The sequence below is a fragment of the Perna viridis genome, chromosome 8 (genome assembly GCF_037379345.1).
Source record: "Perna viridis isolate PV_CMFRI_1.1 ecotype Kerala chromosome 8, ASM3737934v1, whole genome shotgun sequence".
Classification (NCBI taxonomy): domain Eukaryota; kingdom Metazoa; phylum Mollusca; class Bivalvia; order Mytilida; family Mytilidae; genus Perna; species Perna viridis.
In genome coordinates this window covers 1,579,360-1,605,478 of record NC_142452.1, presented here as the reverse complement: position 1 = coordinate 1,605,478, position 26,119 = coordinate 1,579,360, and the positions used below count along the sequence as shown (strand labels likewise).

At 31.4% G+C, this 26,119-nt stretch overlaps 1 long non-coding RNA gene across 3 annotated transcripts in view; it reads left to right on the top strand.

Annotated features, from left to right (window-relative positions):
- Positions 1-870: 870 nt before the first annotated feature.
- Positions 871-26,119, top strand: part of LOC148608883 (uncharacterized) — a 39,529-nt gene continuing 14,280 nt past the window's right edge. The window contains exon 1 of one of the 3 annotated variants that reach the window (XR_015914635.1): positions 871-890. This is a non-coding gene — a long non-coding RNA (uncharacterized LOC148608883). Of the gene's footprint in view, positions 891-933; positions 1,104-22,246; positions 22,499-26,119 lie in introns of those variants that run through there. The other 2 variants (XR_015914634.1, XR_015914638.1) reach the window with 2 other exon arrangements.

The window sequence follows — 26,119 nt, the reverse complement described above, 5'->3', positions numbered from 1 at the left end:
ACAATTAAAAAAAAACACTCAATTTTAATTGTTAATATATGATGTGCACATATATGCAGAAATGTTGCTTCAAAACTGTGACCTGCATGTACTGGCAAAAATACAAAATATTATGAGAAAAGAAAAATTTAGATTCCAGCAAACTGAAACACTGACCTGCATTTTAGTCTTCTTCTAGACATGGAGTCAAGAAATAAGCTTTCATAAAAAGTCTGATGAAAGGTTTCATTGTTTAACATTATCTTCATCAATATATGCAAAAAAAATAATAAATCACAGACTTCGTCCAAGATTCAATAATAGAATTTCCCATTTGTATTATCAATTGAATGTTAAAGTTTTTGAAAATTTTGGGTCTAGACTCTTATTTTGTCTTACAATGTTTGTTCATTAAATCGATTGCTATACTTTACTTTGAAGTTATGAAGATTGTTTGACTGTAACAATGGAATTACATACAATATGACCTTTAAAGTTAATATTACGTCAAATTCGTTCTCGCATTATGACGTTAAGAAAGGAAAATATTGATATATGGTTCCTAATAAAATGAACATTAGAAACAATAGTTTGGAATAAAAATAGACCAAGCAGGAAGCTGTACTTAACAATTTCATAGCCTATTTTATCATCTATTGATAACTTTTATTTTTACAGCAAAAATTGTTGATACTATCCTTAACTATTATTGGATGCTTTGTTATTAATCTATTACACTTCATCCAATGTTACATTTGCATGCAATCAAGGGTATACTTCTGCCGTTCTTTTCTCACTACAGTTATTGGTAGCTCTTGAAATTATTTTGCAGATCCTACTTAAGTTCCAAGAAATGAATTAATATAAAGATGATATCATTATACGATGCAACAAAGAAATACACTTAATGGGTAAGGCTATTATCAACAGCACCATTTAATCAATTATCATCAAGATAAAGACTCCCAATATTTTGTGAACCAAGACACAAGAACGTGTACATGCAGAAGTACTCGTTAACAATTTATAAAATCCAATTCATTAGGCTTAATTGATAAGTGGCATGTTAAACTAAACTGTTGGTTGTTTAGCCTCAATGTTTTGGATTATGTCAACTGTTAAAGGTGAGTCTCTATTTTACAACTAATCTACAGAAGCTAGAAATTATTATAACAAGTATGTGATTGGTCATATCAATTTTTATTTTTTTTAACTAAATTAAGCATAAATGTGAATTAAATTACGGATAATAATAATACTAATGAATATTAGTTATCAATATGAATATAATAAATATCATTTAATTTAACATTAGTGCTATTTTGATAATAACAATAATCATAAATAGTAAAATGATAATTATAAAAAAAAAATAATAATTATTATTATTATTTTTTTATTGGTAATCTCCACCTCCAATATGATATTATTCACTTGTTACTGTATTTTATTATGTCGTTTGATAGCAATCGCGCTAGAAAACCAGAAATATTTTACCGGATACTTTTTTACTGTTAATTATAATACGGGGTATAATGGGGTATATATTTAAAAAAAAAGAAATTATTCAGACCTGTGTACTTTTCTACCTTAAGTTTTCATTAACTGTATCTTAAATTTCTGACTCAAAGGGAATAATTAATGTTTTGCAAGTTTAAATGTTATGATCATCAATTTTTTATAAAAAAAAAATAAATTTAAATTTCTTAAATAATGTTAACATAGCTTTACTGAATATCAGATTAGTTCAATTAGAACTATATAAATAAATCGTTTGATCGATTTATAATTATGCTTTACGAGAGCTTTTATCTTGACCTACACTGAGAAATCGATGGTAAAGAAAAAGTATTGACCAAACTTTACGACAAACGTGATGACTTTTCATTCAGAATTGTCAACTTTCCTTTTACCTTGGCAACATCTCTACAGCACCTGCGTATGGAGCTTTCATATCACAACTCATACGTTATGGCAGAGCTTGTCGTAACTACGCAGACATTTGAATCGCTGTTTACTTTATGTTCTTTGTTGTTTATGTCTGTTTTCCATGTCTGGTCTTTGTCCCTGGATTATATTCTTTTGATTTCCTCTAGAATCTTGGTTCCCTTGATTACCTTTAAAACAGTCCTAGTTTCGGAGATTTCTCTATTGTCAACTTTTCTTTCATATATGGTAACATCTCTTCAGCACCTGCGTTTGGCGTTCTCATATCACAACACATACGCTTAACTACTCGAATTTTTTCTACCGTGCTAGGCTTCTGGAAATAGGTTATGTTGCTATATAGTCATCACTACAGACGATCTTTATTATAAACCCTTGGATAATTATGGTGTAACCATCTTCATCACAAAAGCTGACTTGTTCACTGTTCCTTTTCTGTCTCTACCCCGGACGTTACATTTCGTGAGCATTTTGGTTGGTGTTTCTAGAATAGCAGTGGACGCGTATCATACAGATGCACTTGATTCATGATTGGCTGTTATATTTTTTCATATTTGTCTATTTTCCCTGTCTAAACTTTATACTTGGAATATATATTTTTATCACCGTTTGAATATTTGTTCCTTTTAGTATATCATATGAAAAGTAAAGCACTGCCGCTTTCTTGGAGAAGTATTATATTATGACATTATGTATTCAAATGGTCAAAACGCAATTCCAAACCATAGTTAAATGAAATAAACAATATATGAAAATAAGGTCAATAGCAGAAAGTTTGATGAATTTAACACGTTGATTTAAACGTTAATCTAATTTAAGTGGGTCCTCCTTTTCTTGTTTCCACCTTTACTTATTCTCATTTTAAGAATGTTTTCACATTATAATGCGATCATAAGTCGACACATCGTGTTGTAAGATTTGTCTATTTCTCATAATGTAATTAATCGGCTTTCATACTTTCTTGATAAGTGGATGATTATTTGCTGCGTATATTCCAACGCAATAATAATTTGTTGAAAACCCATATGAAATTACACCATGAAACAAAATCATATTGAATTTTACACCAACCAATCAACATATTCATTCGTGTAAAAATATTGAAGATACATATATCATATGCATCATTTTTTATAAAGTATCTTTACACAAGGAAATGGACGATGGATGGCCCTCATCGTTTTGTAGAACAGGCCATTACAATAACTAGTGCATAATAAATCACTGTGTCTATATAGTACCAATTTGTCTAAAACGCATCCGGTATTTCAGCCTGCATCATTTACTCAATGGACAAGTTATTATACACAACTTCTAAATTCATTTATCGTTTTACTTTATAATAGTGTAATTCCAAAATAAAAATTGATGTACTTCTCCATTAATGAAAAATGAAATATTCACTTAATTTTGCATGATTACATCCAAAATTTATTAACAAGGCTTAATATACACTCGTAAAGAGGTATTTATTTCTATCCAATTCTTAATTCATAGATAAGAAATCTACGTCTAATACAGTAGGAGAAAGCTGTAAACGTGGAATTAAAATGGAGAAAAACGAAAAATCATGTTTAAACATAAATTTGATTTTAAAAGCAAGTAATTCGTGCGACAATTGCATTATTAGTTGTGCCCAAACTCACATGTTTCTTGCATTTTTTTCCAAGATTATCGAATTCGAAAGCAATGTTTTTATTTTAAGGGTTTAATGTGTATATTCGTTTGTTCCAGCCCTTTTATTAATTGAAAATTCTAGCTTTTCAACTAAAAGACTTATTGTCATATTTTTGTGATACACAAATGACTTGACCCAGACATATGAGCTTTTATCGCGTTTACGTGACATAATGATGATGCAAAGTACCGTCATTAACTTTTTCCGAAATTAGATGGTTTGGAAGTGATTTTTTTATCCGGACATATGTCTGCATGCTTCAACATACTTAATATATGTCAAAAATTGTCAAAGTTGATACAATAGGTTTTTATGGTTTGAATTTTTAAGTTGTCAAAATGTGTGGCCAAAATCAACATCATAGTACAATGTGATGAAACCAAAAATATCCACTCAGCACTAAACCGCAAGAGAAAACATAATAAAAAATCACTTGTCTCTTTTCTATGTATTTGATATCAAAACTAAGCAGGTATTTTTACAAGCAAATAGAAAAATAGAAGATGTGATATGATTGTCAATGATATAGTCATCCACCAAATGCCAAGCAACGAACATTTAAATTTCTAAAGGTAACCATACGGCAACTGATACATCTTTTTCGGTTTCATACCTAAGCATTGACCAATACATAGATGAAACAGGACGTTTGTCTAGTATTTTTATCACCACTATTTGATTGAACGATATGAAGAGATCTTCAGTTAGCATTTTCATCTTATCAAATTGTAAACCTATCGAACTTGACACATACCGGAGTTTACTCACTTGAAATTATTATTCAAGAAACGTTGCTATGATTAAAATCATGTTTTCTATGGTACATGGACTAAGGACGCTGTTTTGCCATTGATAAACCTGACCTGATGATGAAGATAACTACAACCTTTGTAATGTTTTATGCCTGATGTCAATTAACTCTAATAGGAAAGTAATACATTTAATACATGTTTGTTTACAGCCTTTGAAAATATTATTTTATAATTTGTTTATTACTTTCGAAAACCATGTAAAGAGATTTGTCAGAATATATTGAGTTAGATATACTTATTATTCTTTCTGATTGACAGTGAAGTGTATATGACAAGATTTTTAAACGGTCTATGGAAGCCCTATTCATTTTCTACATTAAAGAAAATAAGAAAATAACATATAATACATTTCAAAGCAAACTGTGTAAGTTGATGATACAAGACAAGCAATTCGAGAAGCCCTGATTAAAACACATAAATAACTTTATGACTTGTTAATACATTAAATATGTAACAATTTGATTGTCTATGCAACTAAACACTGTGTTTTATTGCGGGCGGTGCGTTAAACTTCCAGTTTAACATAATCAAAAAGTTTGTGAACATAGCCTCCTACTACATCAGAAATAATAATTAATATACATAAAAAGAAGACACGTTGAAAACTCATTGTATAAATATAAAGAAACAGTCCTAACGAATATTGGAATTCCGACGTAATAACTTCCTTGGTCAAATTTCTAATTCCAATATAGTTTTAATGTGTCATCCTATACGTTACCTTTTGAACTAAAAAATGTTTGTGTAATTGTTTGTTGTTGTTCAACGAAGTTTTAATTATAAATGTTATTACAAAACTTAATACATTTGAACTAAGGCCTGATAGAATTGTCGATATAGTAACCAATCAGTCTAATAAACAGATGTCAACACCAAAAAGAAAACTTATATTTTATGTAGAACAAGCAAGATCAAATTCACTAGAAAGGAAGATAGAAATCATATCTAAATACGTTTAAACCAGCATTTGCTACTAATAATCGTACTTCGTGAAAAATGCATTTGACTGTTTCATAAACCTGAAATTCAATTAAGAATTATAAAATTAAACAAAGATATTTTAATAATGAGTTGTGAAATGACTGTAAAACCCACTAAACTTACGCATGTCATGGATGTTACCAAAGAATCGGCATTCATAAAGTACTTCGTTGCGTCAAATATCTTATTGGCAAACAAAACATTATGCATACAAATCAATTTAAATTTGCTAATTAAGAATTGAGAACCAATGTTTTGTTTGAACATCATTAATCAAAGCATGATCTGTTGATTTTGAATTGCATTAAATAAACCTTCAATGTCATTGAACAATAAAGCAGGAAATGTCATAATGAAGTCATGGGCCAAATCGTGCATTCATAGAAATCAAGGAAAATTGACTTGATGTAGCTTTCGACTTAACTTGGCAGTTCATTTCTTAACAATGCACTACTTCAACGTTTGACAAAAATAATGATTGGCGTACTGCAACTCTCAGCTAATATCTTAGTCAGTTCGCAAGAAGATTTGGTGTATTTTATTAACATTAATTGTTAAAGTTCAAATTTACATATAAAATCAAGTTGTAATACATTTCATGACATTATGATTGCCGATAACATACAACTAAGTCTGAAAATTCAATACGTGTAAATATGTATATATACAAACGTCTCAGAATGTGACGACTCTATTCGCTACACTGCTCCATCGGATCAAATGGATACAGGGAAGATATGTAAGCGTATAGAAAGGTCTGAAAGAATTCCCAACGATGTTAGAACTGTCAAATTTGCGATGCAAATTTGTGAGATTCGAACACGTACCGCTGTGACATCTATGGCAACACCGCCTGCACAAAGCCGTAGACCACTCGGCCAGCTAGGCTATATAAAAATATATATTTCGCTGGCTGGGTCATTCCTCCTCGTAGGATTAATCTAGGGTTGTGACATAGTACACGATGTATGGTAGTTTCACGTTCGACCCAAGCGATTGTAGAAAGTTGGAGTTTGGATGGACAAATTCTTGTATTGATTTGATTAGAAAAAGTAATCAACGGAACAGAGATTCTAGCGGAAATCAAAAAAATGTAATTCAGGGACAAAGACAGGGCAAGGAAAAAAGACTATCACAACAAAGAAAATAAAGTCACTAAAATAATACATACAAAGTAACAGAAGTAAATGAGCAACTCGGACGCCATTAAAAATGGGAGCATGGACCAGGTGCACCGGTTTGGTAAGCGTCCTCTGTTTTTCTAGAAAGTTGCTCATAAAAAGGCAAATCCAGGATAGATGATAGAGGAAATGAAGTATTTAACGGTGATACTTGTGCTTATTGAATAATCATTTGTCAATTAATTGCTGAGCAGTAAATAGTAATATATTCGATTTTATTTTAAAACTAAATTGAGTTGAAGCGAGGCCCTTCCATATCTAGGACTATTTCTTTTGTGTCTATATACTAGTCGGGCTGCATATGTGATAGTGTGATCAAGGTAATTTTAAGCCGAACCCATGTAAACTTTGTTTATAAAAGTTTAGAAAGTTAATATATTACATTGTCTTAAATCATTGTATTATTATTGTTCAGTAACTTGAGTGATGAAATGTTGACAGAACAAACCTATATATTTACTCTGTGTTGGTTTAATGTTCAACTGTGGTTAACTTTAGCAAATAAAATAATTATATTTAAAAGAACAATAATTGAAAGAAATGTTTATCTACGATCATTGCTCAAAATAAAAACCAATAATTGGTGTATACAACTAAGTCTGCTTGAACAATACTATTATTAATTAAATTAAGGAGTCCTAGCAGTTGAAGTGTTTGCAATCGTGAATAATAATCTGTTTTGTGACCAAGTTACTTAACACAACGGGAAACTATCCCATGTTTCTATGTGATGTAATAAATATACTTTGAAGCATTAACATAGTGTATATTTTTAACAATATGATGCTTTAGTTATCTTTTATACATTACAAATGTTATAATTGTAGAAATTCGTTGAACGTTGTAAATTATATCATGGAATTTCATTAACGGTTTAAAAACAAACTTAATCAAATTGATTGGTAATAATGAAACATAAGGTTTTGTATATTATTATGCTCATATAACAAGTTATCGTTTTTGTCTTTGTTTTTGGTTTGTTATGTGTTTTTTTGTGTGTATTTTTTGTTGTTTTGTTGTTTTGTTGTTTTTTTTTTGTTTTGTTTTGTTTTTGTTTTTAGCATATTTTGTGACCACATTTATGTCGAATCTAATTTTTCCCACAAGAATATGATGTCATCTTCTCTTCAGAAATCAAACACATTGGCATGGTCTGGCTTTCGAGAATTAATGTAAGTAAATATGAAGGCGTCGTACCAACAAAAAAATTCAAATACAATTTCACCTTCCAATGGTATTGGAACGAAATGATTGAATTGACATTAAAAGCGTTTTTGGGGGAGGACTGTGCATTACGTCCGTACGTGGGCGCAATTGTGACAGCGCTGAATTGTCTTTGTTGTAGCTTTTCAAAATGCTATGGACCAGAATTATATTAAAATATAAAACGATGTTAGAATTGTCAAATTTACGAATCAATTTTTGGTCGTTCCCTGCGCGGGACTCGAACTCGTACCGCTGTGACATCTATGGCAACACTGTCTGGGTAAAGTCCAGAATCCTAAACCACTCGGCTAGACTTATAAAATATAGCTTTCGCTGGTCGGGTCATTCCTCCTCATAGGATTAATCGAGGGCTGTAATTAAGCACACGACGTATGGTAGTACGGGACAGCTCATCTATGTGTTATTATGTATGATAGAGGTTCAAATTAACGATACATGTCACAACAAATCAATACAATACAGACGTCTCAGAATGTGACGATTCTATTCGCCACACTGCTCCATCGGATCAAATTGATACCAGGAAGATAATGTATGCATAGAAGGGTCTGAAAAATTCCAAACGATGTTATAATTTGCAAAATCTATACTTTTATATAGCCTAGCTGGCCCAGTGGTCTTGGACACTGGACTTTTTGCCACAGATGTCACAGCGGTACGAGTTTGAGTCCCGCGGAGGGAAAGACCAGAAAATTTGCTTCGCAAATTTGACAGTTCTACCTTTCTGACCCTTCGATACTTATTGTGATGACTCTATTCGCTACACTGCTCCATCGGATTAAATTGATACAACGAAGATAACGTAGGCATAGAAGGGTTTGAAAAATTACCTTGTTTGCAAAAAATACGAAAGAAACGAAATATGTGTTTATCTCAGATGAACTAAGAAAATACGTTAATGGCTTCTCTTCAATCGAATTTATTCTAAAACTAACGCAAACAGAACTAATGTAAAAATTAACCGAACTTCGTATGGAGCAATATATACAAATACGTGGAGCTATATTTGTTGGCATCTGCTATGAGGATTAAAATAAATCACAAAATTATACAAAGAACATTGAAGTAGTATTTACTTCACATAATCGTGCAAGTACATGTACACCCTGTTGAATAATGGGACACCTGACCATTCCTTTCAATTCGAGTTGACCCATGATATATTAATTTCTATTCATAAATGAGGAGGACGAACAAGCTGGAAACTACGTTGAAAACGAACCAATTATAAATGTTACATTAATCATTATTTTAATACCAAAGTTAACTACTTTCACTTGTCACTCGAGCGTATCCACCTGTGCCATGAGAACCGATTTGTTCAACGTTTCAGTTTTTCTTTTCTCATTCGTCTACCCCGGACTTGACATTTCATCAGCAGTTCGCGGACGCTTACCTTATCGGTGCACCCGGTCATTGCTTCCATTTTTTAGTGGAGTCCGAGTTGCTCATTTACTTTTGTTGCTTTGTACGTATTATTTTGGTTATTTTATGGTTTTTTTTTTTTTTTGTTTTTTTTTATATTTTTTTTTGTTGCGTGCATTTGTTTCCATGTCTGGTCTTTATTCCTGGATAAAAATACTTTGGTTACCGATAGAATGCTGGTTCCCTTGATTACTTTTCCAAATATTTACATGTATGCAAATCTCATGGAACGAAATGTTTATATGAATGAAATTTAAAGAAGAATGAAAATGAACTATGAGTTAAGTCATTAATTGATCAAATCAGTTCATCATTTACACATGCATTCATACCAAACTTCCGTAATAGGTTAAATATTAACTTGTGACAAATATTAACGAAAATATGAAATCAAAGTACAAGCAAGTAAGCAACCATCCTGAATCGAAACTAGTAAAGTAATGTATGTAACTATCTTTAATTTTCAACAAACGATGTCGGGAAAGTCACCGCGAAGGAAGTCAACCAAAACATTCGATGCAAACACTTCGAAAATATATAACACAGTAATAAAAATAAACACATGGTGAGAGTAACCCGCCAAAAATTAGCAACCAATCTGAAAGTCAAGAAAGTGTGGTCCACCCAACCATGAAACATAGATACCCGAAGTACTCGGAAAAGGCCGAGATAAAAATTATGGTGATGGTTGTCTATACTGTCCCCTGTACAAATGGTTAACTACTATGTGTCATTAACTATGGTGATGGTTGTCTATACTGACTACACTACAATGTGCTATTAACAATATAAGCCACTAAACAGTACAATGGAAATGTTATAATTATTATGATTGATTTATTTTCGTCTTACAGATTTTCTTATGTTATTGTGTTATTTTTGAGGTATTCCCATAAAATTTAAATATATAAAGTTTACAAAAAGGATAGCGAATTATCTCTCACAAAAGTACAAAGAACTGCAGAAAAGTATTCATAATTGCAATTTTTCAGTTCCATGTTGGTTTGTTATCCGTAATGGTATAGACTATAAATAGTCGACTATCTTATATATTTTTCTTTAGATTTATAATACAAGTATTCATCATTACTTAATCGAATAATATAAGACGTTCATTTAAAAATAATTTACCAACTAGCCAATTTCAACACAATTGTGTTCAAAAACATATGCTCTATTGTCACTCCAAATTGTGTGAAAATAAATTATTTGGTTGACAACCTTTTAGATTCTCAACTCCTGGTTGTATGGTTTGTAAATTCTTAACCCTTTGGTGCTTGGTTTTATAATCCTCCCTTTCGTGGTGTATGGTTTTATGATTCTCAATTCATTGGTGTAATGTTTTCAGTTCCTTAACTCCTTATTGGTTTTCAGAATCTCAACTCCTTGGTGAATAGTTTGTAGATTGTCAACTCTTTGATGTATGATTTCAGGTTCTCCACTCCTTGGTGAATGGTTTCACGTTCTCAACTCCTTTGTGAATAGTTGTAGATTCTCAACTCCTTGGTGTATGGTTTCACATTCTCAACTCCTTGGTCAATGGTTTAAGATTTTCAGGTTCTCAGCTCCTTGGTGAATGATTTCAGGTTGTTAACTGCTTGCTTTATGTTTAAAGATTTTTAGGTTCCCAACTCCTTGGTATTTGGATGAAAATTTTTAGATTCTAAACTCCTTTTATATGGTTTATAGACTATCAACTTTTTGATGTATAGATTGTAGAATCTCAACTGCTTGGTTTATGATTTTCAGGAATATTCAGGAGTAATATGTAAGAGTAATAGGAATCATTACCTTCCTTTTCAAAAGGTGAACAACTACATGAGAGACCTCCCAATATTACTGCATTTAAGTCAAAGCTGATATATGTACTTGTTTTAAAAGAATTGCATTGAAGAATAATCAAATGTTAATGTTTGAAAAAACATGGACCCCTTCTATTAATTTCAACCCATTCTATTGCTGTTGAAAAAATAACTTGCAGAGGCAGAAATAAAATAATGAATTATTTAACTTACAAAGAATGTTATAGATCTGTGTGACAGTGTGGGCGAAAAATGGTTTTGTTTATGTTACATTGAAATATTTCTATTTTATTTACAAAATGTAGTTAAAAGTCAGTATTTATCTCTTCTTTGTAAATCTTTCCCAATAAACCGTGGTCAGGTGATGATGGCAGTATTACTTTTTTTTAATTAAATCCTGACTGTGAAAAGCAATTTAGATAATAAAAAAATAATTTTTATAAAAACAACTTTCGAATCATACATTTTTTCATGAAGTAAGTTCTCTAGAATCACTTTGCCTTTCACAGAACAATGACAGTCAACCATCCCTTATATCTTATTCCGAAGGAAATGGCGCTATTAGGTCACGTAAGAAATATAACAACTCAATGAAAATGCTTTAATTATGTGTAACTACTTTCTATGATGAATGATTCTAAGCTGTTAATGTTTCCGTGGCTTTTTCAGGACTAATGCGCCGAGACATTGATTTAAATATGAGAATATAATAGCAAATCATTTAAATATCCACATTGAAAAATTGCTTGATTGTAATTATGATCTTTAATTTTTTATGAATTAGCCCCTTTTTCTCTTAAGATTAATGTTCTTTATTTGGGGCGATTAATGTATCGGATAAGATATGGGTATGATATGTATAATATAAAATCAATTCGTCATAACCTTAACCTCACAATGCGACCTTAATAATAAAAGCCAATTACAAATAAATAGAAATAGGATTCGAACTGGACGATATAATCCAAGAAAACAATAGACCAGGAATAGACAATAGAAAAAGAACACGAAATTTCTAAAATAACACGCACATAGTAACAAAAGTAACGCTACCAGCAAGACTGCATTAAAAACTAGGATCATTGACCAGATTAAGCGTCTTTTACTTTTGGGTACACCTGGTCAATGATCCCACTTTTTGTGGAGTCCGATCTGTTCATTTCCAATTGTTTCTTTGTATGTGTTATTTTGATTATTTCATGTGCCTTGTTGTATGTGCCTGTTTTCCTTGTCTACTCTTGATCATAGGAATATATTCTTTTGATTTCCGTTCGAATCTTGGCCCCCTTGACTACCATGGAAATACCCGCCAATTTGCTTAAAAGTCTTACGGCCATGGTTGACGAAAGAGAAAAAGAAAGACTTATACAAAAAACTCTATTAAATGCATTATAACAAGATCATGGTTTCTTAATTAAGTTAACTTCGTTTTTTTAAACATGTATGTAGATATATACGAAGGTATAATAGAAAGACCTTCACACCGAGCTATTCAATCTATCTTATCGGTAAATGCATTTTCTAGCATTTTTACTGCCCGATAATTTCTTATCTCAGGCTACTGTCATCTTTTTTAAAAAATATCGGCCATTTTTAATGACAAAAGTTAAGTTACATTGACCGTGACGTCGCCGTTAAACAGAATGACGTCAGTTTAAAACATCTCGACAGAACATTACATCTCGCTCTGATGGTGTCTGTTTCATCTGCCGTTATTCTGTATGGGACTTTTTCGAAAAATGCGTGTACATGTATAAAGTTTAGGATTTTATGTAACAATTGTTCATTTCTGCTTAACAAAAAATTATCATAATTGTTGGAAATTTAAACATTATACGATTTATAGAAATAATATAGCTGGAAAGTCCTTAAATCAAATTCAATGAAATCAGTCAAGCGCAGTACGTTTATACAAGGTTTTTGTTAAAATGTAAAAATGCGACAGGAACAAAAACAACATGACATGACATACAACTAAATATGATACCAAGTTCAGGTGGTAGTATATTTGCCAGATTTCATAGGGATGAATTCACCAAAACATCTGTCGTCTTGAAAATATGTCATTATTCCCGAGAGAAGGACTTTTCAATCTTAATTATGATACTAATTTATCAATGGTTGGTTAAAACAAGGTTAAAAAAAACTCTCCTATAGCCGACAAAATGTTCAATTTAACAATAAAATGGAAGGTTTTTTATTAGAAATATTAGAATCGCAATAAATAAAGCACGCAATTCTGAATGTCAACTTTTAATTGTTTAGAAGGATAACCCAAAAGTGTTTAATGTGACAATTGCTTTATTCAAATTACGTATTGGAGGCAGCAACTAGATTCATGAACGTCCATACAAGAACCGTGTATTATGGATTAACATAATAGACGCATTCGTTCGTTGAGACCTGTATTTATAATTTTCTTGTTTCTCAAATCCTCCTGATATTGACAAACGTAAAAGTATTTGTTGAATCAAGTTGACGTATTTGTTAAAGTAGTTAGTGTTTCATGGAACCACATATATTTTTAACACTTATCATATTTTAGTATTTTCCAATAGCTTAACTCGTTTTTGCGATCGCCGACCCTTTGTAGCGTGTAAGGATATTAATGATCAGATTTTATTTTCTCGTAACACCTTCCGAACTGGTTAATATCAATATCAAGAATATCAAATATGTCGATCTTTTTATCTTAAATTACAAAGTTTTACATTATATAACTACAATTGTTACATTGCATTTAAAAAAATATTAATGTTACATTTGTTTTATCAATTAACCAATATCGCGTAATTTTGTTAACGAAAATAACTCGCATGATTGTCAACTTCCGACATCCGGAAGTAGTTTTCCCGCCATATTGAATTGAACAAGCTCAAACTGATAAATGATGGTATCGATAGTCTTGTTTCTTTGTTTTGTTGTGCAAATAAAACAATTAAACCAACAATTATCTCTCTATTATTGACACCTACAAAACATGAGATTAAAAAAGACTGCGTAAAGTGCATCCTAACAGCTTTTTATGATACAATATCTGAACGAATGATCAGACATCCTGCTAGTTTTGTTGTGATCTCTCTTGATTTTATCACTTTCATTTGTCTGTTGTCCATCTGTCACAATGACACTTTAACATTAGTTCGGTACTTTTCTGTCTAAAGGTGATTCTGAGGTCAGTAGAATATACAAGAATATTTACATTCTCCTTGTTTCAAGGGTTGTATGGTGTTCAATAGTTTGTTTGTAACGTTTCAAATACCTTTATGTGTCTTTCATAATTCAAGCATTGTATTTCAACAATAAGACCACAGAAATTTTACTTTCGAATTCAAATCATGTTTGGTTTTTTTTTTTTATTTTCCTGCATTTCTTTAAAAGCAAAGACAATTTTTGAGATTTCAATTTATTTTAAAAACATGTTTTATAAGATCTTAATTTTACATTGACCACAGTGTATACTGAAAAGTCAAATAGAACAAAGGTTGTATTGAATGTTTTCATACTTCCAAATGAAAGCATCTTTTAATGGCCAATAACTTTTCATCGACGAAACTGCAACGAAAAGGGACAAGTGGCAAATAAGAATACAAATGTATATTATAACATTTTTGTACGATTTTGCTCATCTATAATATGGGGAAATAAATTTATGTTTGTTTCGAACTATATTTCTTCGAAATTTAGTTGGAAATGATTCGGTGGGTACTACGCAAAATCTATTTTTGTCTTGGCTTCCATGTCAAATGTACACACTGACCAGTGACGTGACTGAAATATCTTTGTTCACGACATTCAGGTCAAACTATTGGAAAATGCAATATTATTATTCTCACTATTGGATTGAATTTTCTTTTAGGGATATTTGCATATTGTTCATTCAATATTTTTCATCAATGGCGGATGGATTTTCTATGTATCATCCTCATTTGCATATCGCTGCTTCGGTTATTTGGACGAATGTTTTCTTTTCAATCACGAGTGGTCAATACAATGTAAAATTACTCAAATTTCAACTTTACATTAAGATTTATCTAAAGAAACATCAAGACAATTTAACACTTAAGAGTTTCCTGTATATGTGTGGCCCAATTTAGTCTTTATCATTCGTGAATATTCATTCTTAGTATTGAGAAGTGTTACAAAATACAATTAGCTAAGATCCCTCTCTATACCAAAACAATATATCTCTCAGGCCTTCCTAAAGAGTAAACCACCAAAGTACATATATTTAAATCCTATCTATTTCAAAATGTATTAAACTCCATTAAAAATTCATTGAATACATTGAAACATTTTTTCAAACATACATTTTACTTGCAAATATATTGTTAATTTGCAAATAATTTCTATTTCATTATATTGTTTTCAAATACTACAACTTCAGCAAAATTAGAAAGAAATTTGAGAAACTAGCTCGAAAAAGCACTTCCGAGAATATTTTTACTTTGTTCTGGTACATTTCCTCCGTAAAATCAATTAAATCAAAATAATTTAGAGAGAACATTTCAGAAATATTAGTCGTTACTTAGGTCAATCGAAAGCAACATGATGTTAACGGTGAAATTTTAGCGATCACACGCCCTTACAGCATTATCTTTCTATTTTCAAGAATTCGACAACTTCAAGGAATACTATCTGATTTAGTACAAACAGGGAACATAAATCAATGCATAAAATGTAGCTCTGGATGTAAACATGACACGTACTTTAATATGCTTAGTTTCACATGCTTGTTCGGTCACAATCGAAACAATAGAGCAAATAACATATCTGAAATCGGTCAACTGATATTGCCTCCATTTTAAAGGTAATTTTTATTAAGACGAGTGATCAGTAGCATTTGTTTACACCGTGTTCAAGATATTTAGATCTACCAACTGATATTGGTACGTTATCGAATACAGGAATTACTGGACAAGATGTTTTCATTACGATAATTGAGTTATTCATAAAACGCAATGTTAGTACAAAGATAATAGACAGACAATTTATATCATTCAATGAAGACTTAAGGTTCTAATAACATTTAATCAACTTACTTTCTTTTTTTAGTTTTATTTTGTTTTACAACTTTATGTTATTTTTAACTACAACAATGAGTCAGAATGCGTGGGAAGTTATTGATGTGGGGCATATTTGTTTCTGTAAAATCAAACAACAGCGAGTTACAGTGAGTAAAATATTGATGGTGATATGGTGGGAATTTGACAAAAAATGACAAAATGTGAAAACATTATGGTTGAAATGAGTGAAATGAGCTATTTGACTGTCCTATCTCACACAAATATAAACCGGAAAATAATAAAAATTGATAAAAACGACGGATGAAAACAAAATTCGAAATACAATAGAAGGGTTATTTGTTGAGAAAAAAATAATTTGTATCGAGCAAGTGTTTAGTTTGGGACAGTGAAGGAACTGACATAGAAAGATTTATTTTCTTGATGTTTTGTGTGTGTTTGTAACGTTTTCTAGTTTTAATAATGCGGATTATCCATTACAATGCATTGCCTTGTTTTAATGTATTACATGGGCAACAAGTTAGGTTTTGCTTTCTGTATATGGTCATTCGGGTTGTTGTCCCATGAACATGTTCCCAACTATCTACTCTACAAAAGTAAATACCGAGTCGATTACAGAAATGTGCTTCAATCTGAATTGACATTTGTAGTTTGTAAAGCATATTTTCATTGTGATTGCCTACAAATGAATGAACTTGCATACAAATTTTTTCTAAGCAAACTGACAAGAATATCAATAGACTAATGTCACTCTTTCAATTATATAATCAATTGGTAATATTTTCGTTTGCATATTTGATCGAGGAAATGAGAATTTTATACGTCAATCTTTTAACCAAGGAATAACATATTACAAAGTATCGCAAGTCAGAATGCAATCGTTGAAAGCATAAATTAAATACTACTTATAATAGTGTTTTATCTTATCATGCAGCTTTTTTTGTATTCAAAACTTACTAGTAATTGTAAAAAGACGGAATATCTGTCAAATAATATATATAGCTCTGTGCATTAAACCTGACAAAGCGGAAAACTAAAGGAAGTTACAGGCGTCGGAAATGGACCGGTTAAGAACATAAAATTTTATACAAGCAATCAATTGGTGTTGCATCTAATATTTGTTTAACAAAACCATTTGTTTTAACTACCCAGACAATAAAATTAGAAATTAAAAAATGATTTTCGATGAAAACAGAATAATTGTCTGCGCTTATACAAATGTTTTGAAATTTCTGTCAAAATTGCCGTAAAATATGATTTAGAACTCTTATCTAATTGTATTATAAATATAAATTTCTGAAAGTCTTCTGTAAATTTTGGTTTTCCTAGGTTTTCACAGAAATATCTTGCTGCTTAAAAACAAAACTGTTTGGTAAATGTTGTGTTCACTTAAACCGCGTGAAAAATTCAGTGTGAAATTGATCACGCATAATATTAATTGTTTTAAGTTGATTAAGACAAAGACCAGACATGGAAAACAAACATACACAACAAAGAACATAAAGTAACTAGAATCATACATACAAAGTAACAAAAGCAAATGAGCAACTCGGACTCCACTAAAAACTGGGAGCATGGACCAGGTGTACCGGTAGGGTAAGCGTCCTCTGCTTTCCCAGAAACACCAGCCGAGTTGCTCATAAAAAGTCAAGTCCGGGGTTGACAAACGAGGAAAGGAAAACCATGACCCGTTGAATAAACCAGTTTTCATTGTGCTGATGGATACACGATAACGATCCACGAGTTCATGATGACGACCATAAAACTTCTGCAGTGATGACTTCAATCTTGTAGCAACATAACCCTGTTCCAGAAGCCTATTTGTTAGAGTTCTAGCGCAATACAAAAAGTCTGCGTAGTTTAGGCAAGCTCTGCCATAACGTATGAGTTGTGATATGAATACTCCATACGCAGAAGCCGAAGAGACGTTGCCACAAATGAAGGGAAAGTTGACAATTCTGAATGAAAAGTCATCACGTAGTTTAGAAATCTAGTACATAGACGGTAAATCACAGTCATCGTCCTTGGTAGAGAGACCAAAGGAGGATAGCACAGATTTATGGTTTTCCACAATTTCTTCTTTGGAGAGTGTGGTAGCAGTATAGGTCATATCACTACTATTATTTTCTACGTCTACCTCTGATAATTAACATTGGATGTAAAACGTTTTGTAGACAAAAAACAATGTTGTTTTGGGCTTTGTCTGCTGGTACGACAACATATTTGTCATGTATAGTAGACAATGTTTTCACTCATTGGGGTCTTTGAAAACTGATGTAGCATTGTCACTCATTGACCTACTTATGTTAAAATCTGAATTTGATTAGGACTACATATACGATAAATTTTATATGAACTCTTAAGTTAATAAAAAAAACACATATACATTTTACTGTCTCTTAAGTCTGGACTTGACTTAAAGAGCGTATAAAACTGATCGTCTGGTAAGGCAAAGGTTGATTAAGACCATCCAATTGATGTCTCTAAAATATGAAGTTGAATACGTAAACATGTTATTGTATATTTAGTGTGAAATTGAATGAAGACGGTCTAATTGTCTCTTAAGTCTAAAGTGAAGGCTTAATATTGCTTTTATTGTACTAAATGCTGTTCATACCTTTATAACGTAGGGGAGATGTTAAACACATATTAGATATTTATGTATAGAATTTTTTCAGCTCAATTGAAATTGCAAAGAAATGACAGCAGTAAAATAAAATGATAAGAATGGTAAGAACATGTAAATAGAAAAAACTCATTTATACAATCAAAACAGCCATACAAAAAAGTGTGACCCTTATAAGCACTAGAAAGATATTAGAAAGCAATAAGTCATGATGATAATATGTACTTATAGCTCAACAGTGAAGTCATTAGTTTATACTTGCCATGATTTATATGTTAAACATCAACGTGTCGTTCAAACGAAATTCGTATAAACAGATACATATATAATATAGGTAAATTGTCGAAAATTATTGAAGATATGTGATGAGGCGACGGAACGGGTAGGAAATGCGAGGCTCCGACAATGTACCTATATTGTTTTTTTCCTGTTATATTAATAGTTTTGTGCGTGTGTACATTTTTAAAATAAAATTTTAAAATGCATATCCCTGAAGAGCCCCGATCGGTAAACCCGAAGAAAAAAATAATACGGATGGCGCATGACTCAGTAAACATTGAAATTCAATCCGCACCATATAACCCGTCAAAGCTGTTTGAAGAAAATAAGCAATGTATCAAAATTTATTTTATTCCAAGAGACAAATAAGTAAAATGAACAATAAATACAAATATTTTTAATGTTTTAAAGTTGATTTTAAGAACATTAAAGTTTTGAATTTCGCGAGGAAGGTGGAAGCTGGCTTGTTTCTGTTTGGTATATGGCAGTAGAGTTCAGGGGTGAAATTTGTGTTTAGGCAGTAATAAATCCAAGACCATAACAGTTTCCTGGTCATTTATCTCTTCAAGAGTTTTATCATATTGTAATACTTCAATTTCTTTAAGTGGGGACCAGTTTATGTTAAATTGTGACTGACACTCTGGCTCCATGTTCGACATGACTGAAATGACAGAGGAAGTCGTCTGCAAACTGATAATGAATGAAATCGGAACGAGATTTGGGATTTGCCATATATATGACGGTGAAAAAATTATTATTTGGTTTACATAAAATCTCTTATTTCATTCAGGTGAAAACGAAACAAAACAGCAAAAAAAGATTAACCGGATACGCAATCGCAATTTGTTTATATCGTATCTATGGTGGCGGCCATGATTAATTTACGCATACCAGAAAAAAGTAGTTCCGCCGATCACGTGAGTGGGAGGAGCCAGAAAGTCGATAACCTGCTAATGTACGGATACAGCAAAAAAAATAACCGTATACCTTTATTCGTTTAACAAATAACCTCATTGCAGGATAAAATACTAAAATGACGATGAAAGTCCGATTACTAATGTCCTTATCAAATGGGTATACGTGATTCCTTTCTACTTTACCCATTTGATAATGAATAAATGATTTTATATGTTTAAAGGCATCTTCAATATACGCCCAAAAACTGTTTATACCATAAAAAAAACATACCAAACAAATTTCAAGATCGATTCTGCTTCACATTTTTATGGCACAAATTCACCATTAGGTCGATGCTAATGTTTGTAGACCAAAGTTCCGCGAGTGTATTCACCAGACTAGATGTCTTATGTATTTGGTGCTTATACTATGGTGATAGGTTACTCTTTGCAACACTTACAAGGCATATCGAAAATTGCAGTAATCATATAAATATCAGCAAAACATACTGAAGCGTGATCAGTGGGATGATTCGAATACATTAAAATCCCAAAACCTGGCATAAACGTGAACAGAGGAAACTAATACGATCTACAAAGCTAACCGAATGAAATAGATTACACTACAAAACCGTAAATGAAGACTTCACACAAAAAACTAAAGCACTAGAAAGTTGACCTATCACAAAAAACCGGGATTAGTTTCATGTGCTCCGGAAGAATAACCATGTCCTGATCTACCAGCGTCACCCGTTATATTTCAAGTGGGTAAAAATTCGATATTTATGCCACAAAAATGCTGGCTCCTGACCCGGATCATAAGGAGATGCTATCAAAAACTATTCTCATTAGGACAGGACAAAGTCAATCATTTTAACAAAGTGTCATGATATAAATATAGTAAATAATGTGGAAATCGTGGAAAATATCCGAAATGGACAACATTAAATTGAGATACTAAAAATAACTTTCAAGCATACGACATTATCAACTGTATATTTCAAAAACTCTGGAATTTGATAGCGAAGTTGATATCTCATAGCAATGAATAATGCAATCGTCCCAACAAATTTACCTGAAGATTTCAAAACAAATGAAATGTAATTCTGTGTATTTCAACGCACTCACACGGTATATCAATATGATGTCCAAATAATAGATAAAATGAGTTTTATTGAAAATAGAAATATTTATTTTTATCGTACTGACGTGTACTTTGAATATTGAACTTATTTTCGCCACACTTATTTAATACTGTATAGACTAAAATTCAAAGTAAAATGTCTTTTGAAAATAACAAGCCATTACATTGATACAGGAACCCAGTCGTTATCATTTTGAAGTGTGCTATGATTTGAAAAAAAAATCACTATTAGACATTCAGATGAAAACCTCGACATCAGCAGTGTGATTTATAGTTGTAATAGAGAACCGCAGTGAATCAAATGACCTAGCTACTACTTTAACTTATGTCAAAGCAGCTGCATCACTGTAGTTTGTAAGTGTCAAGTTCGGTATTTAATCTATTCTGTAATATCGGTGTTTTTTTGTATGTAGATCACGACTTCTTAGAAAATGTATTATCATTTTATTATTATTATTATTATTATTATTATTATTATTATTATTATTATTATTTCTTTTCCGAAATCTTGGAGGTCAGATATACACTTTTCCTTCTAAAATTTCAAGCAAATAAAGCTGGCTTTTTCACTTCAGTGCATATGCCTTATCTTAAGTCGTTGAGAACAATTGTCTCGACTAATATCATTCTCCTTTTAATCAGAACCAAAATGTATTAACTGAATGTCTTCATCATTTTTATATAAATTTTTCATGCTAACTCTTTCTTCTTACAGAGGTCATTTCTTGCTCGACAAACGACGTCCAGGTTCAATCATTTCCCATTCGTGTAAAACATTAATTCAATTGGCGACATTCTCTTACGTTTCACATCGTCATTCAACAATTTATTTGATTAATCTCCAAGCATTTGATAACAAACGCCTTTTTGGCCTGAAAAACTGTAAAAATGATAAGCTGACTAATTTTTAAAAACTGTTTTTATCTATAATAATTATTAGTTCATTTATGCCCTCTTTAATAAAACTTCCCTGCAAGTATAAATATAAAGGAAAATCTTCCGATTACATGTAGGGGGTCGACGTTATATAAGATACAAACACAAACATTGAACTCCATTTTTCACTTTTTGATATTTCTCATTTACATGATTCAACTCTTGATCAATATCATACATCATGACATTGTCACTACATATCATGACTATGTATCATTATGTATGAATATGTAATTATTCATTAATAAACTTGAAACCAGCATCGCTTACCATTGGTAACATCCTCCTCAATTGTTCGTAGGAGTCTAGTAATAATTTGTAATGTTAATTTTCTTTTAACTCGGATAACTGTAATAAACAAGATTGAGTAAGCTTTAGAGGAAAGCAACATAATTTCAAAGAACTTCATCAAGCGCTTATTATAGCATGAATTTTCGTAACTTTAGTCAAGTATTTAAATATTGAAAAACAATAAAGGCTTACAACTAGACAACTTTTACAGATCCTATCCTTCGGAGTTATTTTGAAGAGATTTGTAAAAACCGTGTGTTTGTTTAAAAGGTAAGTTAAAAATGTTGTCTATTTAATTCAGATATATTGTAGAAGACCTCCATTCCTTGTCAGTTGTGATGTAAAGTTGTCCTATTATACATTCTATTCGTAATGCCATTCATATAATCACTAATTTGTAAAGATGCTGTGGTTACGTCCTCTTAATTTTTGTTTTTGTAACCATTTTTATATGGCAAGTAAACATCTGAATTTTAAAATTGTGGTACATGTATATACAAGACGTATATTACAATGTCACTTCTGTCCCAATGGAAACTAAAACAAATTTCTACGAAACCAATGATTAACGAACCTAGGTAGAAACTACAATTCATTCTATTCAAACCAATGGGGAATATATGTAACAATGTAAATTGTTCACATTTTTAATAGGATGAATATAAGACATGAACAGATTTTTGTTAAGAAGACACACTGCATATGATTGGATAAAAATGTGTACGACATGTTTTAATTGGTTTTTAATTGCTTTTCACAGGGGGATCTTCTATCTATACTTCGCAATTATGTGTTTCTGATTGTTATTGAAAGTTCAAATGAAATGATTTTTGTGGTTTGTTCTAGTTATCCCTTGATAGTACAAATTATTAGAATTCGGCATTCTGTTAAGTCAAAAACATATAATGTCACTGGTGAAGCTTTGGTTCCAAGCGATATAAATGGAAATCCTTCAATTGAATGTAGATTAGATTAAGTATCATTCGTCTAGAAACAACTGATAGGAAAGAAAAACTATTCACTTTTTTCAGCAAATGTTTAGCCGGAAAGTAGTTTGGTATAACCTTTCTATCATATTACCATGACAATGCCTTATTGTTGAGTGTAGTCATCGGTCGTCTGTCAAGTTCCTTGAAGTTAATTATCAAAGTATCAAAGAAACAAACTTTATGACATGTAAAAAAATGGACTTGCTTTAAAAATATTTTTCGTTTTCAACGATGATTTTATGAACCCTGAAAGCCTTTTAAATTGGCCACAGTTATATGTATTTGACTATAAGTCAATTCAGGAATGAATCTTAAAGAGCTATGAAACTATCAAATTCTATCCTTATATTCCGCCATCAATCATTATCATAGCCAAAATAGATAAATATTGTGGAGTATCTACACTCCAAATAAAAAGTATAATTCACATTATAATGTCAAACACCTTACAAAGGTCAAACAACTATAGATCTCTATTTGACCTTAAATTTATTCAGAAGTATTATGTGTTACATTTTGTCTATGTCTGACCCACTTTATTGTTTGCTACAACTGAGTACATTTTAGGGATTGAGGTCAATTTAGTAATACGTTTCTAAATAACTAATGTAGTTAAAGTGTCTTTTTATCATACATGACCTTATCAATATTTGCCTGAAACTTCGCACATACTTGATATACTAAATTCCCTCTAAAGGGTTTCTTTTTCACACGCTGTTCGACTAATTTTAAATTTTGGGGATGAATATGTATAAAGACAATAACAGTGCACTGATTCGAAATAATACCGACATACTGGTGACGCTAAAAAACGAGGAATTTCAGTTTCTGTCAAATGTCTTGCTGCAAGAACAACTTACCTATTTTTAAGTAGGTCACCGTATATCACTAATGAATATCACATAATATTATGCATCTTGACTGCGAAAATTAAACGGCTGCTATGTGATTGATTGATTGATTGATTGATTGTTGGGTTTTAACGCAGCTTATTTTGTCGGCTGCTGTGTGAAGGACAAAATATAGCCATGTGTGTGAACTATGTTTTCGATATGCTTTCAATATCGATAGTTTTTTTTAGGGAAAACATAAGGTATCTTTATCATTAGTGTTATATATAGATAGTTCCCGTTAATTCTCTTTTATGTGTGACCCCGCACATCAATATTTATGACACCTGATATCTGTCGAAAGAAGTCCATTCTGAAGATCGAAATAAATATTATCACCCGCAACAGCCAGATAAGATTATACACTTGTAAAATTTTCCGTCACAAAGTTTTGAAGTAACTAGTATGACATAATTTTGACCGCTATACATTTTGTAAATGGAACTGTACAATTAGGGGGCAATAGAGAATATGATATGATTATAAACAAACATTTTGAAGTTATAAATAAAAATCATCTGTTGTTTAAATCGACAAAGAAATACTTTTACTCGATCTAATATCAAGCATTTTGAAGTAGTAGCTGAGCTTTCACTACTTTATATACAAGGGAAAGATTTTTTTGCGGCAATAATGAAGTATGTACAAAGTACATGCTCTATCGAGATTGAGATTAATAGAGGTAGTGTTTAATCATTGTAACCAACGAGATAGTGGTTTATGATTGTATCATAGGTTATGTTACAGACATGGCGTGTTTTGTTTTCTTGCAGCACATTGTTTAACAAATTTGCAATATTAAACCGGACTCGTCCGCTTCACTAGCTTTTTATTTGCAAAGCATTTGCATAGTGTTCACCTAAATAGATAGATGGTATTAACAATACATACTAATTATACGTATTTCCTTATAACCGTGATTCGAAAGTGTCCTTCAGACAGAAAGTGGCTATAGACTATAATGAATGGTATAAATTGAGAAATATCTACACCATATGCTAAAGATAGTAAACGATTGTGAACGAAAAACAATTAGATTATCCTGAAAACAAAGTCGTCTTTTTTAACATATCTGATTGTTTAATATATCGATGTCAATGTCGAACAGATGCGGGGGACACTGTTGAACGATTTCAATATATGTATACATGTTTCTTGGAAAAACTGTTCGTTCGCGTCTTTTTATTAAAATCTATTGGTTCAAACAAGGAAGTGCAAACCTCAATCGACGTAGGAACCCAAAACCTATGCGTATACTTAGGTTCGGAAATTGCCAATTAAACAATAATGTTAAAATACAACATAGGGAAATAGGAAAAATACATCCAGTACTTGTCCTATTTATCTGCTTACACTCAAATGTTTAAAAGGAATATTGTATTCATGTTTACAAGGGGCCTATTTCTGGGTTTCCTTTCTTGGCATATTTGATATTAAAATAACAAATGATTAAACAATATATACTAATTGTGACCATTATTCACTTTAATGAAATTAACAACAAGGGTAACGTAAATGGCTTCAATGAATGTGTCATCTGTATTTGAAAAGGTGACAAGAAAAAGATATGTATTTAACGACTTCAAAACATTTACTTTTCTTATACTAATCTTTTCTTCTATATTTTGATAAATCTAAGGGGAATACATAATACAAACTCACGCGCATTTTGAAGCAAGTTAGTCGATCATTTAAAGTTAGTAAACTATTTTTCTCAACGATAGGTTACCGAGTATTTGTTTTATTGGTAAACTTTTAAAAGAACTTTAAATGAAAGCTTAACGTCATGAAATTAATTCGGGATTATAAAAAAGGACATGGTCTAAACGTGAAAGCAAGAAACAGAGACTTTCTACATACACAATTTAGCGGGGGGGGGGGAATCAATTACCTATTAAATCTGAAGATGAGAGAAATAAAACAACACATACAAAAACTAATTCACTAGCAATATTAACTTTTAAAAAAGTGACAGCATTTGCTCCAGCTTGGCAAGTCCTGCTGTGCCAGTT